At 44.8% G+C, this 17,535-nt stretch overlaps 1 protein-coding gene across 8 annotated transcripts in view; it reads right to left on the bottom strand.

Moving 5' to 3' along the window:
* GPC1 (glypican 1) overlaps positions 1 to 17,535 on the bottom strand; it is a 293,355-nt gene extending 275,820 nt beyond the window's left edge. For all 8 annotated transcript variants that reach the window (XM_080604912.1, XM_080604905.1, XM_080604907.1 and 5 more), the window contains exon 1: positions 17,232 to 17,535. The gene's annotated coding sequence lies outside the window, so the exon portion shown is untranslated. The remainder of the gene's footprint in view (positions 1 to 17,231) is intronic.

Here is a 17,535-nt window from a genome sequence, read left to right as displayed (position 1 = left end):
TGGAACGATCTAGATCAAATGTCTACTGAAATACTGTATAAAATAAAAAGCAAGATAACGAATATATCATATGCAGTAAAAGAAAAGACTACAGACTGATGTGAAGTGTTGTTGACAGTTAATTTGTCCCCATTTATTTCCACGATAGCAACAGAATTACCCTTCTGGTTTATACTGGTAGGGCAGTGAGCTACAAGCCAGAAGGTGCTAGGGAAGCACAAAGGACACTTGTGGTCACAGGGGAGGTCTGAGCGGCACCTAAAGGCATGCTGCCAAACGCCCGGGCGGTACAGAGGAGTTGGGGGCAGCTCAGCTCTTCTGAAACTAGGCAACACAGTTTACCAATAGATTAATGCGGATAAAGGCCTTGCACAATTAAGATATCAAGAGAAGGAAAAGAGTAAAACAGCAACTAGATTATACAAGCATTAGGATTCGAAGCTGTAAGGTCAGCAAGCGATTTGGACAGCTAGTGAGGGATTCCTTGGACTGAAGATAAAACAAATTACGTGCATTGTCTTTACATGATGATGAGACACATTGATACAGCCAACCATACATAATTTACTCCAAGATAATCCCTGTCACATACGCATTCCCACACCTAACAGAAGGCACTAACACCTAAAATGGAGGTAGAATGCTTTCTTCCTTCTTTTAGCCCTTTTATTCCCCACTGTCATTACTGGTGAACAGGGCTGCACTGTTCATTTTGGTTTGCCCATGGGATGAAGCCTGACTGATGGCCTGAGAGGATGGGGGTTTGTGGCAGAAGCCGAAGCATAGCCTAGTGCTTCAACAGTCCTGGGTTTACATGGCAGTCCCAAAACAGCCTCATCTCCTGCCACGGTAGTGCTGGAGAACAAGTCCCCACCTCCGCTCCAAGGGCACCACAGAAGTGATGGAGCAGTTACCAGCCTATTTGGGCCTGATGCCTCCAAAAGCAACCATCTGCTGGCATTCCTGTGGGACGGGTGATCTGCAGATGCTGTGAATCACCAGTGGCCTTTCGGTGTGACTGCTAGAATTTTTTGCCATTTCTATCACTACTGCTGCTGCTACACTACAAACTGAGTCAGAATTCATGGTTAAAACATGGTGAGTCATACCAAAAGTCACTCTCCCCAACCTACAAAAGTTAATATACTCGTTTTCCTTTTTCAGAGAGCCTTGCTGCCCATCCACTGCTGTTACAAGGCATACAAGTCAGCAATTTGACAGGGCTGTTTTAAACACTGATCCAAAAAAATGCATACGCTGAATCAAGCAAAGGAAAAGAGCAAGCATGAGGGAAACCTCAGCAGTGAAACATGACTTAGAAAGAAGCAGAAGATTCTGTGAGAAAGTGATGTCAGGTTTAAGCGTGAAGAACTGAGAGGCTGCACTTTGTGTTCTCAGAGGGGTTGCATACAACAGGCGGTCTCTAAGAGTACAGGATCATTGCCAAATATAAAGCATTTCAAAACAATGAAGGGTATTACAAAAATATAAAATGGCATTGAAACACTCTCCTGAAGGAAAAATGTGCATGGGTGGTTGAAGGAAAAATGCGGTTGGTGATTATGGCAGAGGGTATGCTAAGTATAGACACTTAAAATGAGAAAACAGCGTATGAGAAAATAATCCATTTAATGCTTCGCTTTCATGTGGTTCCATTCCCTTATTCATCACATTTATATCTCAACCAGCAAGTTCCTTCGTAACTTTTCAAAATCAGCATAACTCCATTGAAATCACAGGAATTACACCAACTGACTTTAAAAAGGATATGATTTAATCCCAGCCAGTAGAATCTACTTAGGTTAAGATCTGAGCACGCAGGTATTTGGTGACAGCCCAAACCAATCTGATTAAATGCAATTCTGACTTAACTCCAAAGCACAGAACTTTAGTTCAAAGACTTCTCACAGACCTAGGGGCTTAGAGTACTACCTGACAATTCAGTAGTTCCAAAACAGCTAAAAATAAAACCCACGGCCTCAGGTTTAAAACCCATCCCTTGGCCTTAAACAATATCAAGATTGGAAGAATGGGCACAACAACTGATCCCATTACAAAAATCTTTTCACAAACAGACCAGACTTTATCAGAGTTACAGGTTTTGGTCTTACTATGCCTACACTTCTTTTAAGTGCTAGACATCAGTCATCAGATCCAACTAATGTTTTGTGTTTTTTTTTGTTTTTTTTTAAATGGAACTGGTGGTACACCTAGCCTCTGACATTACCCCACAGCATATCCATAGAGAACAACTATTCTGCCAGAGCAAACCAGCTAAGTTTGCTTTGTCTTCACTTGTAAGGCAGGTTTTCCACTCCCCTAATGTCCTAGCAGCCTTTTTCTGTACCTCTTCCAACGTGAATTAGTCCTTTCTGAACACAAATTGCTAGAATTATTCACACCATTTAAGATGAAATTAGCTCAGGACCTTGCGCATAGCCCTACCTCCAGTGGAAAAATACTGCCTGACTTATCTTAGGTGTTTACATTCATTTGGCTTACAACGTCAGTCATCCTCTGATCAATGAATTTGTTTCTGCCTTGCTCCTCCTTTTTCTTTTTTCAGCTGTAGAGCTCCATACCAGAAACTATTACGATTAGTGCCTAACAGCACACACTTTTCCTGGGTGCTGTTCATTTCTGCACACTTTGCTGGTTTAGTCCTCAGAGCTCTCCAGCTCTCCCTGTGTATTTTTATCCTCTCAATTTTGGACCAATTTTATAAGTATATTCCCACTTTCCCATGCCATTAATAGGGATATTAAACAAGATCGATCCAGGCCCATTTGTAAAGCCCTTCTAGCCTTTACCCCCTGCTTCAGCAAAACCTCCTGTTCTCTCGCATTCAGCCCACTTAGCAATACCTGCCTTTGTTCCTGTGTTCATTGTCTTGACTGAGTTACCACGTGGCAAAGCCAGACAGGCTGTGCACTTGCTGACGCACAAATGCACACCCTAGGAATAAAAAAACTGACTGTTGAAGATGACAGAATGAAGGCATGTCTCCTTTTAAGCATCATCAGTCCTTCTTACTTTTCTGGGTGCTTTAAGGATGAGTATCTGAAAATGTGAATACTCGACCATTAATTTTTGTAATTACAGTGTATGATAAAGTTGACTTTGTATGATCTGTTGTTTCGGCTTCAGCTAAATCAATGTCACAGTGCACATGTCATTTAAGTGCTATTTGGTGTACATCTAGAGATGATGTCTGAACAGAAATCACCTGAATGGGACTTGGGAGACTTAGCTTCACTTGTGTCAGTTTGGTTCCTTTGCCAACTACGTCCAGTCCTGTAAAATGGGAACAGCACTTGTTATTTTCTTTGTTCAGTGTTCCCAGTGCTGTGAATGCTACGTGAGCTGCAGAAAGGACTATGTTCTTAGAAGCATCTGCTTTCCTACTTAATCTGTGGAAAAGCATTTCCTCTCCACATAGACCCTGCCTCACTCACAAGCATTGCTCATACATAAGACTTCAACAGTATGTCTTCCAGGCTGTGGTAGTAACAACATATGTCATTCAAGACAGAAAATATGTAACATAAAGAAAAGAGAAGCTAAATTGCCCATACCTACTGAGGTTACGTAAAAAAAACCTTGCCTTAGGGGTTTATTACACATACGTACCTTTTTGACTACCAAATCGTAGAATCATTAAGGCAGGAAAAGCCCTCCAACATCACCTGGTCCAACCACCCCCCTACCACCAGTGTCACCCACCGAACCATGTCCCTAAGCACCACGTCCAACCTTTCCTTGAACACCCCCAGGGACGGTGACTCCACCGCTTCCCTGGGCAACCCATCCCAATGCCTAACTACGACGACAAATCCCACATGACATGAGGAAGAGTACTTGTGCCTGTTTTGTTCACCCCTGTTAGGAGGTGTGTAGGCCAATGCACTGTAAGCTTGCTAGAAACTACGTGTTATATATCAGTTATCATTGCAGTGCAGAGGACTACCTGCGAGGAAGTTCTTCCTTGTGCCAGCTCTGTTATCACCATCTCTTCAATGACGTGTTGTTTCTGCTACACCGTGTAAAACACACTCAATGTGACTGCCTCTAAAGAACCAGAGATTGACACCCAGAGGATAAATGGGAAGAAAATAAAATGCTGTGTTGGTACTGCCATATCTGTCTATTTAGATTACAGAGTGCATCTAGAGCAACCTCCTGGTAAGGGAAGGAGAAAAAGGATACTCTTGCTAGTAAGCTCCTCACACTTACCCATGAAACACTGATTATAGATTCTATTTTATCAGGAATAACAGGCCATCATGAATCAGCAAGCTTATTACAGGAGAGGCAGCAGACTGAAAACCTGTATTACTTTTGTACAGCTTATAATAAACAGAGTGCTAAAGACCCGAACCTGGAAGAACATTTTTCAGATATTTGTGAATTATTACATTTTTCTTAAAAGCCTCTCCCTAACCTTTCAAAAAGTGTGAACCAATCTGCTAATAACCATTGCTCTGGTATATTGTGCTTTTATATCAGGTTTTACAACCCGTGTTATTAGCTTCTTAAATAAATGCTATCATTAAATTGCCCTGTGAACGTTTAGGGACGACACATCTCAGAGGTATATTAAGCAGGAGATTATGATCTCTTTACAGACTATTTTTCTGACCAAATCACCTGGCTGGCCAGGGGAGCATCCAAGACAGCTGGCACTTCGTGCAGCAGCTCATGCTGGCTAATGTGCTCAGGCAGCAGCGAGCGGGGCAGGCGGGAGGGCAGCTGGCTCCCACCAGGCACCGGAGCCAGGCAGGGCCAGTAGCTGGGAGGCACGGCCACGTCCCGGCCGTGTGCCGCGGTCAGCCCTGACCGCATGCCGCGCTCAGCCCCGGCACACTGAAGGGCACAGCCCTGGGAAGTGAGTGTGTTACGAAGCCTCGTGCTCTCACCTGACGCTGCATCTCTTGTCAAGCCCCCCCAACAAGCACAAACAGCAAAGCAATGACCACAGGGCAAACACCCATCTGCCAGTTCGGAGGTGGAAGAAAATGAAATACCTTGTATATTGAGATCTTTTGTTCTAGGGAATAATGTGCGTGCTCTAGTTAAACAACCTACACCTGGCAAACACTCATTCCTATTGTTCCCAGTTCTTCGCAGGGTTCCCAGAGTAGAGAAAACCTGCACGGCTAATGTTTCGTTTCACTCCCCTCTGATGCGTGTTGTGAATGACTTTAACTTAAGTCAAACACACCCCTACTGGGCTTAAAAATGATAAATTATTATAATCCTTCTCCTGGAGGGCAGAACAGTTAGCAAGAGTGTATATGAAAGGCTGGTATTTCAGCACAGCAAGTAAATGCGAACAGAAGAGGGATGGAAATTTGCGGACGCAGTTGCTCAGGAAAAAGTGCCGTGATTGATAGTCTTGCTGTGAAGACAGTAAAAAGCCACATGCCACCTGGAAGAACTATTTATGTTTTTAAGGACTTAAAGAGAGCAATGCCTGTTTCTATTTACCAGCATAATTTGCAAAGCAAGACGAAAGGAACATAAAGAGACTAAAAGCAGCCAGTAAGCTACAATTACAAACAGGCGTTCTGTTGTGTGATCTCACAATTTCTTTTAACAATTGTAGTATTTTCCTATTTTCCGTTTCTGCTTCTGAGACACTATAGACATGTTTTGTCTACAGATGACATTTTCCTACTGCCAGAATATTCTCTCAGCTACATGTGCTAAATGAATCATTGTAACATGGAGTGGAGGCTTATTTACAGCCATTAGGAATGATTCCCCAGTTTTCTCTGGAAACGGTGGAGGTCACGCATCCTCCTTTACGCAGCCCCCAAACCATGTTTGATGTGAAGCGCACACTTCCTGTTGAAGAGCACTGTGCTCTGAAATCCATCTTATTTCTAAGTCAGCTCTGAAGCCTGGCCTTGACAAGCAGATCCTCCACTCCCTAAGCAGGCTTCCTCAACACAGGACCAGCAAAGCTGCAGGGTCACTGGCCCATCCCAGAGAAAAATAATTCCCTCCCAAGTCCAGGGGAGAAGCTTGGGCTGGCAACACCAAATCTTCTGGGTCCAGCTGCTGCTAAGGGTGCAGTACACAACCCATGTGTGTTTCTGCGGGGGAAAAAACAGAACAAAACAAAACATGCGCCTGAATAGCCCACGCTCTTGTTTGCCGCTACTGCTTCATCAAAACAAACCTGCACAGGTCTTTACTGAGAGCATTCCACTCTTCATGGTTCTGATCCAGATCTAGAGATCTGCCTACAAGCTGTTGAGGAGCACGAAGATTCAGGCTCGCAATGGTTTCTTTGCTTGGGCTGCAAAGTTAGTTGTTCTACTTAGAGGAAAGTTTAGCCTCTGGAGAAGTTGATGGCAGCACCAGAAGCCTCCCCGGAAACTACTGTGCTGGCAGCCTTCAGTTCAGGGTAGAAAGATTTCACAAGTCTGTCAGAAATGAACCGTGCTTACTACCTGACTTCCAGGGAGCTCATATTGTGACGCCTGTTACTTTCATCTGAGAATGTCTTACACTGATGTTTCAGAGCTATTAGTAGAGCTTACGTGCACCTATTTTGCAGTATTTTCCCTTTGCTGAGCGTGGATCCCACACCAGTTGTGTGTGGGTGCCTGTTCCCAACCTGTCAGAAGGCTAACGAACCCCTGAGCTGCTGTGCTGGATGCCCCCAGCTTGGTCTGAAGCTGCCACTCTGCAGTGCCGCTCTTCTCCTGCCTCTGGTGGCTTCTTCTCGCTCGTGCCAAGAACATGGCCAAGAACACGGGGCGCCCAGCTGCCCCGTGACAGCAGAACTGCTGCACTAGCACTGTCCCTGCACACAGCCAAGTCCTGCTGGAGTCCCTAAGCAGAGGTTGGAGCCTGCTGAGTCTCACTGAACCATTCCACTCAATTTTGTGCATAGGTCTCAATCAGAAGGATGCTTCTACAGCCTTCAGCACAAACACCTTTACATAAGAAGGATCTTGGTTTTTTTCAGCACTGTGAACTTCAGCTAGAGGCTTAATGAATGTTCAACAAAGGAATTTTGGTTCAGGGACTCTGACTTCTTCAGGCTTACACATTCACAGCTCTTGAAAGATGGCTTATTGAATAAAGCTGCAAAGTGTATGAATTGTAATCAGGAGTAATTCCAGACACCTTGTACACAAACAGTTCTACTTAGCAAATACAACCTATATGCTACCTATTTACCTTGTAAGTTTAACAGCCAAGTAGTTTGGACAGCTGGCATTGTTGGTCTCGATAATAAATGTTAAGAAATCTGTTTGGTTCAGATCTTAGAGTTTAATGAGGCAGTAGGCGATTAAGGTGGACCGAGCAGCTTCCTCCTCACCCCTCCTTCCCAAACGTCAGCTCTGTTTCGCAGCCTTTCCTGTGACAAAGAATACTGGGATGGAGCATTAATAACATAGTCCAGATAGGTGCAGACCAGGCAAAACAGAGAGCAAATATCTTGCAGAGCCAAAGGAGACAACTGCTCAGTTTCATCACAGAAGAGATACAACTCAATGCCTTATACGCAGCAGCCTTAGCTAAAGGTTGGCTATCAGCTCAGCCCATAACAACGTTTAAAATCATTAAGTACTAGTCCTGGCAGGCAAGGGGAAATCAGCTAGACAGGGTCTAATGCGATGAAAGGATTTAGCGTGTGCTCTGCGTTTTAATTTTTCTCTGTATGAACTCTAATTCTAGAAATAGTTTAAAAAAAAGAGAAATATGACATCCTTATGACGGAATAATGAAGTCAAATGAGGCCAGCACAGGCATCAAGAAATACACAGAAAACAGTAACAGGATGTAGTTAGAATGTCTCCTTCATTGTGCTCTGCGAGAGAGTTTTAAGTAAAAGCAGGGACACCGATGTTTCCAATTCAGCTCACCAGAGGATCCAGAAATGGTTCTTAAAAAGCAAAGGCTCAGTCAGTGGCCTGCTCAAGCCTTATTACCTCCTTTGCAAGCACCATCCCCATAGGAACCAAACCCAAAGGCATTGTACATAGGCTAGAAAAAATTCAGGATTTCTTTCCTATGGGAAATGCTGATATTTTGTGAAAGGCTTTGTTCTGAATTAGAACAGCAAGAAGAAACTTAGAAATATCCAGAACTAAGGACTTTTTGGAGAAAAATAAAAGTAGGAAAACCCAAACCATTTTTTTTCCCCTCAGTGAAAAGGAACAGTTGATTGTTCCCAGCACTGGAGGATTTTCTGCATGCTTTCTTACGCTGGGGCACTTCCCATGAAGACCTTGAAAGTCAGTGGGACCCTACAGATGTCGGGAAGGACAAAGCCCCAAACAACGGCTCTCGAGGCTCTCTGCCAAGGAGACCAGAGTAACCCATCTCACACTCAAGCTGGGAAGCCTGGAGCTTCCCATTTCCAGACCTGCTGTCAGGCAGCACAGAAGGCCTGAGGTCCCAACCATCCCAGCAGCCCACACACAGAGCCTGCGCTTGAACCGGGAGTCCCCAAGCATCAACAAGGCAGTGAGAAACCAGACAGCTCTCTGTTAGCAGCCCACGAAAATGTCAGCAAGAGGTTGTCAAACAGCCAGGTTTCCTCAAACATTTTGGTTTTGACATAACTGACATTTTCCAACAAATCCCTTCTCTTAGGGGGAAAAAAAAGTGTTCTTGGAAAGTTCCCATCCAACTGTACTTATGATACATACCTACAGAAATAGCGTTGCATTTAAAGCCCTTTCACGCTTAATTTATATGAACTCTGCAAAAAAGGAGCATGATTGTATGTGATGAGTGCCTAATAGTACGCAATATCTTCCTGCGAGAAACCATCTCAGAGCACAGTGTATCTACATAACAGTCATGTATCACAATCTGTACGTGTCTGGCTCTTAGTCACTGAAATAACACCTTGGTATTTCATTTTTGTGACTGCTAATTAGAGCGTAGTACCTTCCTTTGTGGTAACATATTCTCATGCACAGCTTGACGTTGAAGTACACACAGATTGCCCAGAGAAACGCGAGCTTTTCCTTTTTTTTGGTGTGATAATTGATCTTAACTTGCCTGCGTTCATTTCCCTCAAGATGCTTCAGATTAAGTGAATGAATCTTTTGTCTGAAGTGCTGAATAAAAGGACAACACGCGCTGCAGAAGGCCCAGTACTCCTACAGCCACAATCACTTTTCCACGTTCCCTCTACCTGCTTCTCAAAACACTCTCCTCACCAAACGCCAGCCCAAAGCGGAGTTCTGCTGAGTTCAGAGGCAGAGATGCACCGACACGCTTTGCTCAGGCAGACCGCGTACTCAGCAGCACTGGTCAGGTTAATGACCTAATGATTAGCAGCAGAAGACACCTTTGCAGGCAGATGAAAATGACAGTGAACTTTGCTCTCTTACAGTTTTATACATCGCTGCACCCTGGGAAGGAGCAATCTCCTCCCCAAATCATGACCGGCCATTTACCAGGGGTGTTTGTAACCTAACGAAGGCTAGGCAACCTTTCATCTTTTTTTTTTTTTTTATGAGGTGGAATCACTGTCTTAGCAACTCTGAAATGATTTCTAAAAAACGTAGGATGGAACTGGCAATTATATCCACTGAAAAAAGGTCATGAAATGGCAATTGCTACAGGTCAGCAATATAGCAGATTTTGCCAGCATTCGAGCAAAGGAGATGCTGGCAAACAGATTAAAGAGACGTCACCAGCAGCGGGTCCGATATCCTCAGCTCTCATCACAGGCCACGCAGGATCAGAATTATACTCTTCACAATGGACGTCGCTCCCTGCTCCAACAGGCCCCTGGGGTATAGCTGCAGACTCAGGGACCCTTCCGTCCTCTTGGCCCCTGCCCTTTATTCCCCCAATGTGCCAGCAGTACCCGAGTCAGGCACAACTTCCCCTGCCCACAGAACAGTTTAGGAGACCATCTCCGCCAGCTCCCCAGCCAAAGCAGGAGCAACTGTACAGTCTGACCAGGTGTCTCAGGGCCTTGTCCAGTTACATACTGAACGCCTCTAAAGGCTGAGATCCCACTGCCTCTCCAGTCACCTATTTCACAGTTTAATCACCCTCACCACAAATCATTTTTCCTTATATTTAATAGGAATTCCTCTGCTACAACTCGTGCCTAGTCCCTCTTGTTCTTTTGCAGAGCACTTCTGAGAAGAGCCTGGCTCCAGTTCCTCTACAGCCAGAGGCACCCACAGAAGACAACGAGCTCTCCCCCACCGTGCCCCAGCCCCCCCTTCTCAGGCTGAAGGAACTCCTCACCCACCTGCTGGGCTCTCTCCAGCCTGTCCCAGTCTGCTCTGCACTGGGAAGTCCCAAACTGCAGGCCCCTTGTGCAGCACCCCGGCTGCTGCCACGCAGGGTTTCTGATGGTGCCGTGGTCCATGTCCTGTTGCACGTCCCCACCATCACTGTGCCGTTCCAGCTGTCCTGTGTGGCTGGAGCAGCACCTCTGGGTGTTTTAGTGTGCTCTTCGCTACTCAAACTGTCTCATTGGCAGTTTGTGCTGGGCTACGCTGGAGACAGACAACCAGAGCAGTGAACAGGAGACTGCTTCACAGCAGACAATTACCTGGTCACTGCTTTAAATATATGCAGCAGGTGGTATTTTGCTGAGCTGGAATTGAAAAGTGTTTCCAGTTCTACTTGCTAGAAATAAAGAAGCCATCAAATCAGCAGGAATCACAGGCACACAGGCATTCTAATACTGACTTATCCTGTCTGTATGCCAGAAATAAGAAAAAGATTCATGAAAATTTTTCACACACGCTCCCTCCCTGCCCACATCTCCCAACAAGACGAAGAGTCATCCTGCAGCCACGCTTTCCTGGGAGTGATGATTTAGATATGTCATCCCACCCTTCCCATGCATGTACACGCACAAAATCACCAAAACAAAGGTCAGCATTTTTCAGGAGTCCCCAGTCACGGCCACCAGTTTATGCCATCTCCGTGCTTGTACGTTCAGATTTAGCACAGGACCGCCCACGCCTGGCCTTGCTGCACTCATGGCCAGAAGGAGACCACCCGATCCCATGGGAAGTGCAGGGGCACTGTTCATACCAATGTCACAAGCACAGCAAAAACACGGCCCAGGAACAGAGCCAACATTACCACTTTCACAATGAGAGCCGTCAGACCAGTTCTTGCCTCTGGCACTGGGTGCACAGAAACCCAGCGTGACACTACATCCCCCAAATCCACGGTAACACAAAGCCTGCTTTGCACGAGATACAACATAAACACCTGAGAAATGAGAAGGGCAGAGGGACAGAGGCTAAGTACTATCCAAAACACCTTTGAAACCTACTCCTTGTATTTTAACTTTACCACCAGATACCTGTTTCTGAAGGACATCAGCTATGGCCATGCAATAAGCACCTGCGTGTGTGGGCTGGGGGAACCTTATGCAAGAGAAACAGGTTGCTCTTCAAAGCTTTTACATAATATGGCTGCAGAATTCCTCCATGGCTCCTAAAACACTTCAACCAGAAAAACACTCTGGATGACTGAGCAGCACAGGAGGAATGAAGTGTAGCTCAATTCCCAACCTGACATCTGTGCATCTTTTAATCTAGGAGCAGCACGGGAGTCTCTTGTGCATCACATTCCCTTCTCAGACTCCCCAGGGAGTGCCCTGCTGAGGAGTCCCAAGTGCCCACATCTTGCTGTCACCTGTGGGCGTGGGCCAGAGCCAACAGGCGGCTCCAGCACGCAGAAGGTGCGAGCGTGGGCACGCAGGAACACCTTTTTGTATGGCGCTGACTGGAGTGGTGGCCTTTAGGACACAGTGGCATTTAAAAAAACAGACTGTGCTTACATAGCAAGGTAACGCTGAACTCTTTTTCTTCCAAGGAGATAGGTAAAACAACATAGAGAATGTAATGGAAAAAACGTTCTGGCAGTAAACTTTTGACAGCCAAAACCCAGCATAAAAAGGCTTCTCCCCACCCCCTCCCCCCCCACCCCCTTTTTTTTTTTAAGGGAAGTTTGTACTTTTTAATAGTAAAATGTGGTGTCAGTTTTATCAGCATTTCCAGAAAGCCATTTATTAACTAGCGCTTGTGTGAATACCCTGTGCATATAATGGAGCTCTCCCCTGTGGTTTCTCACAAGCAGATCCCAGAACTAGAAAAATTCACCTGGAGGTCACCTCTCGCAAGGATGCAATTCTCTGCTGTCTGAAAACATGATAAAGCTGCTTTCCATTCATTTCTCAGTGAAGTGCTGGATTTCCTGCTCTATTCTACTTATTCAGGACAGGCTCCCTACTTAGTGCAAAGAGCAAACTGTCGGCTAAGCAAAGAGCAGGGTTGGAAAAAATATAAAGAACAGGGCTGGAAAAACCCATTTTGAGGAATGGAAAACATTGACTGTTTCATCAAATCAGAACCAGATTAGGAGTGTTCCATCTGAAGTACTGAAAAAATATAATTTAGCTACAGTGGTACTCAAGTGAGTATCAATAAGAGCTCTCCAATACAATTTCATACTTCACGTTGATACATCTGTTCTTGCAGGAGATAAGCTAGAAAGGGAAATCTATTGCCATAGCATACTAACAAATACGTAACTCCGGTGAGTTGTGCGCCGAGCACGTTAGCCTGAGAACAATAAAGCAGCAGGAACCTGGGAAGCAGCAGTTCCCCGGCTGACACCCACCCCAGGTCCGCACCTCACCCGAGTGGGTGAGGGGGCCGTTACCTGCAGCTGGGGCTGCGTGCCACCCTGTCCTGCCTCTGGCAGAGCACAGGTTCTGCTCGTGCCGGCAGACGGGACATTTCTGCAAGTGGCACGTTCATTAGCGGCTCTCGTGGATATGTGGATACAGGCGCTCTAGGGCTGGTCTAGAAGTGGAAGGAAAAAAAAAATAAAATAATCCTTACTCAAATACATCCATGCACCATGTAGCGTAAGCGAAGACTCTTCATACCGACCAGTGGTAAAACAGGTAACAAAAAGCAGGCAACAGAAACGCTCCTCACAGAGCGTGGCTTACGCAGCTCTCAGAAATACGGTCAGGCAAACAAAATAAATTGCCAATACGTTGGCAATTTAAATGAAAAGCCTTGGCTCAAGAAATACAGTTTAATGCCAGAACAGTGCAGAATATGTTGTCCTCTGGGCAAAACAAAACCAAGAGTATTTTTCTCTGTTTCTGCCTTAATTACTTCTTCGGAAAGAAATGGCCACTTCAAACTAGGTCAAGATGACAAATCACAGTAAATAAAGCCTGCTGTGTTGGTTCATCAAAATTAGGCTCTTCAGCAGTTTTGGGGGCTTACTGGGATCCCGCAGAACTGGTGAACCTGGCTGGGAAGCCCACGTTAATCCACAGGAGCTGGACATGAGGCGCAGTTCATCACAGTGAGATTTTGGAAGCTGCACCGGTGCCTCCAGAACAAGGTTAATTTAGCATTCTGCCTTCAGGGGAGGAGTATTTCCACAGACCAAACTGAAGGGTTGTTAACACTGAACAAAAAGTACAATAGCACTCTTAAGTAGAAAAGAGTGATTTGCCAGCAGTGGCAGATGAAAGACAACATGCCCCATAACACAGTGTAAAAACATCCTCAAACCTCCTACTTTACAAGCGATTCACTGAAGAACTGTATGTAAGCAGGAGAGAGTCAGAAGCTACAGTGCGAGAAGTTGGTGTTTTAATAAAGCACTAAGCTCATTTGGATAGTTAAGAATCAGTGGGTACATACACACAGCAATAAGATAAATAAGCAAGTTTAAAAAAAAAGCCTTTCACTACTTCTACTTGTCAGGAGTCAAACAGGGAAAAATATTTTCTATATACACTGATGAGATTATAAAAATGTGACCAGATGTCTTTTATGCCTCATAATACCCCGCGAACCTCTGAGACATCTGTAGAAAATGCTTTGAGGATATCATTTTGAAATGCTGCCTTCTGCTTCCCTTCACTAATATTATTTCCCTTAACAGTGGACACAGATCGACTTCAAACAGATGTTCAACTCAGAACAATCCGATTCTCTTCATTTTAACAGGATAAGGAGGCTAAAATAAGTATATTAACTTGAAGGCCCTAGAGGAATAGTTTCTTGCTTAAATAGTACTTGTACTGACTAACAGAATCAATAAAGAATTAAAAAGGTAGAAGCTGCCCCTACCAGACCATGTTTGTATTTCCAGGTTAGTTGCATAGCATCTTCAAAACTTTATTTTTCAACATTTTTCATGTTGAGTAGCAGAACTTATTCATACCGTAAGATAAATTTTGTCTTGTTTCATTTTTTAATTCACATGAAGCCAGCAGTAAAGTCACAGATGATTTAAGGATTGGCTCTATGCACACTGCCTGATCCACTTGAACCAACTGCAGATGAGCCACTGGAGCTAGGTCAGGAGTAATTGGACTGCTCGTTACTTGAACAAGGGCTGCGAAGACAGCTATTTGCATTGGTTTGCCCCCATCGATTATTTGCTGGTTGGCTAAAGCTACTTTATTTTTAATCTAATTTCAGATTGCTACAAAAAGTTTACTTTTCGTTTTACAAGGAAGCTAGAAATATTGAAGCAAACAAAATGTGTATTCAATTTATAATAAAAATGCATGTATAGAACCATTTCATAGTTACAAAGGGATATATCCTAACTTTTTAAATTTATTTTTTCTTCTTCTTCGAATGATAAAGTAACAGAAATTCAGTATGAGATTGCAAAACTTTGTGGTGGACTTGAATTTTATTTGGGGGGGGGGGGGGGGGAGGGAGCAGCAAATTCTGGTGAAAAAAATTTCATGTGGCTCTTCTTGGAGCTATGGAATTCCTGTGGTACACACAATGGAAAAATTCTTGTAATGATACAAGTCTGAAGGCAGCAACAGATTCCAGCTGGGTAGGTCTGGCATCCTCAGGCTTCCTGATGGTCTCTTACTCAAATTAACGAAACACATACCTTTATGAACCATGCGGCACGTTTCTGTCCCAAACACAGCTAAGAAATGTGAAGGCACCCCATCACGCCAGAGAGCTGTGCAGCAGCTTTGGTTTTGCACCTATTCTTTGCTCCAGCTCTTTCTCCTTCCTGAAAGATCTCCAGGGCTGCCAGACAGACAGCAACACTGCTCCAACCAACGTGAAATGGACGCTGCCTGTTGCATGCTAAGGCAACCTCCAGCGATTTACTTCTGTGGTGCTGCAGCCCAGGGGTCTGCGGAGGATTCAACAAGAGCCACCCCATATCTCTTCGTGTATCAACTTTGCAAAGACCCAAAAATGGAAAGGCATTTGGCATTTCAAGTGCCGGACAGATGGATGGGAGGAGTGGTACTTGGAATGTCGAATAGTGTGAATGAAGCATTTGGGGATGGGATGGATTTAAAACATTACATAGTGAGCATGGTGTACTGACAAAGTCATTGGCAGTAGGAAATCTGGTTATGTTTCAACAGAGCAGCCAATCAATTAAGATTTTATTCTGGTTTTGGCTCTAGGTTTGCCTCTGTAGCCTTTCACTAGACACCATTCCTACTAAAAGTCAGTTGTATTTATACCACGGTTGAAAATTGCATTGGTGAGTTGCTATGACTAATTTTATAAAGAACTGACAAAGTAAGTTTTAATGAAGAGAGCGGAGAGCCGAGTGAATATTATTTAGAGGGATGTGGAGGAGTAAATCTGCATGCAGCTCTCAAAGTCAAGATAACTTTGCAGCTAAGGATTAATATAAATTCTTCAATTATTTTTTTCTGCATATGTCTGCATAGGGATGGGAGAAACAGGAGAGGGAACTAGGAGACCAGTAAATAAGAGACAAACTGAAGAATATAGTCATTTTGCACTATTGGCAGGATACATGAGATTAAAATAATTTTTGTCTTACTCAGATTCAAATCAACAACCAGGGGATGAAAATAGTTCAAAATGAGCATTCTGCAAATTGCCATAATATAAGTTGTACTTGTGGACTATAGGCAGGTACCCTATCAAGCAAGCTGGGAAGCATACATCTACAGAAAATCTATTTAGTCCCTCTTTCGTATTGTCTGGACTACTGTAACACAGCTCTAGCTTTCAGTAAGGCCTCTCAAAAGCCTGTCCTGACTAAAAGCTTCCTTCTGTATTTCATGCTTGTACACTACTACCAGTTGTTACTCTACAAACCCTCTTTCACTTTCTGACCATTAGGTTAAAAACACACTGACAAATACAACTATGAGCACATTTTCATCCTTCCAGGTTTACCAATGAATGTGAAGTCCAAAAAAAATGTTCCCAAACTAACCTTTTATTTCTGAGAAATCAGATGAAGACTCTGCATCACTGGCATCCACTCTGGACATGCTGCTGTGATACTGCTGCCAGTGATATGTGGATCAAGGAGGAAAACTCTGGAGTTTCTAGATTTTCTTTTTCATTAAAAATTTTAAACAGCCAATTATTTTGCCAACAACCTCTAAATGACCTCGCACAAGCTGCTTTCTCTCTTATATCCCTTCTATTCAGGATTTATCATCTTTACAGAATGGACTGTCTGAACAGGCACTGTGCATACCACGGAGGATCCCTTATTTCAAAGTAATAAGTAGTGATACCAAATGGTGACAGAGGTCACACAAATTAGAGAGACAGAGAAGATAAAGTGTGAGTGATTTATTACTGCTTCCTTTGAGTCACAAGAATTTTCCTCCTGTTAGGTTTAGGGCTAGAGCAAGACAGATCCAACAGTGCTTTTACAACTCATCTAGGCACAGAACAGTATTTTATATTTACTCATCCTTTTGTTTTATCCATATTTATGTAACAAGTTTGTCTGTGGCGAAAAGTGGGAAAAATCCTTAGTAGGGTGCAACAGCATGTCTCACACACAGTCTGCAGGACAAAGAGAGTTTTCGCCTCACAATGAACTGAATTTCCCCAATGCTTTTCAAGGCAAATTCACAACCGCATGAGAAAGCAGCAGTAGAGTGCTGCAGAGTGCCCCCCACACAGCTGGCCCCCAACTTTTCCAGTCACCGCTTTGTCCTGCGGTCGCCGGCCTGCACCACAAGCCCCCTTCTGCTGAGGAGAGGCACTGGAAACAAGCCCACCTGGTGGTCCTATTTCTTAGACCTATGTAGCAAGGGACACCATACAGCATGCCCCGAGTTTACCCACGACCCTGTACAACAGATGAAGCGCTTCCCACCAGGAGCGGGGAGGGAGCCCCACAGGGCCTGTGGGGGTTTCAGCCCTAACCCAGCGGGCCCCATCCCTGTCCCTGTCGTGCTCCCCACTCACATTTTTTCCTCTGCATCAAGGTAGCGTCGCGGCTTTCCCTCGGGAAGGACAAGGCAGGATCGCTCTGCATCCCCGGGGAGAGCTCCTACAGGAGGACAGCGAAGCGAGGCACCTGCAGCTCCCTGGCCCAAGCCCCCTCACCCACCTCCCCCTGCTCCCCACAGGCCCTGGGGGCGGCAGCAATGTGCCGCGCCGCGGGGAGCCGCCGTTAGTGGGGACGAGTCGCAGGTGAGAGGACAATGAGCACCAGGTGCCCCGTCAGCATCGCCTGTGCTGAGCTGAAGATGGCTCTGGGGCCCTTCCG

The sequence above is a fragment of the Anser brachyrhynchus genome, assembly GCF_964034855.1.
Source record: "Anser brachyrhynchus genome assembly, chromosome: 9".
NCBI classification, from domain to species: domain Eukaryota; kingdom Metazoa; phylum Chordata; class Aves; order Anseriformes; family Anatidae; genus Anser; species Anser brachyrhynchus.
The sequence above is the reverse complement of the archived record's forward strand: the minus strand, read 5'-3'. Positions and strand labels throughout refer to the sequence as shown.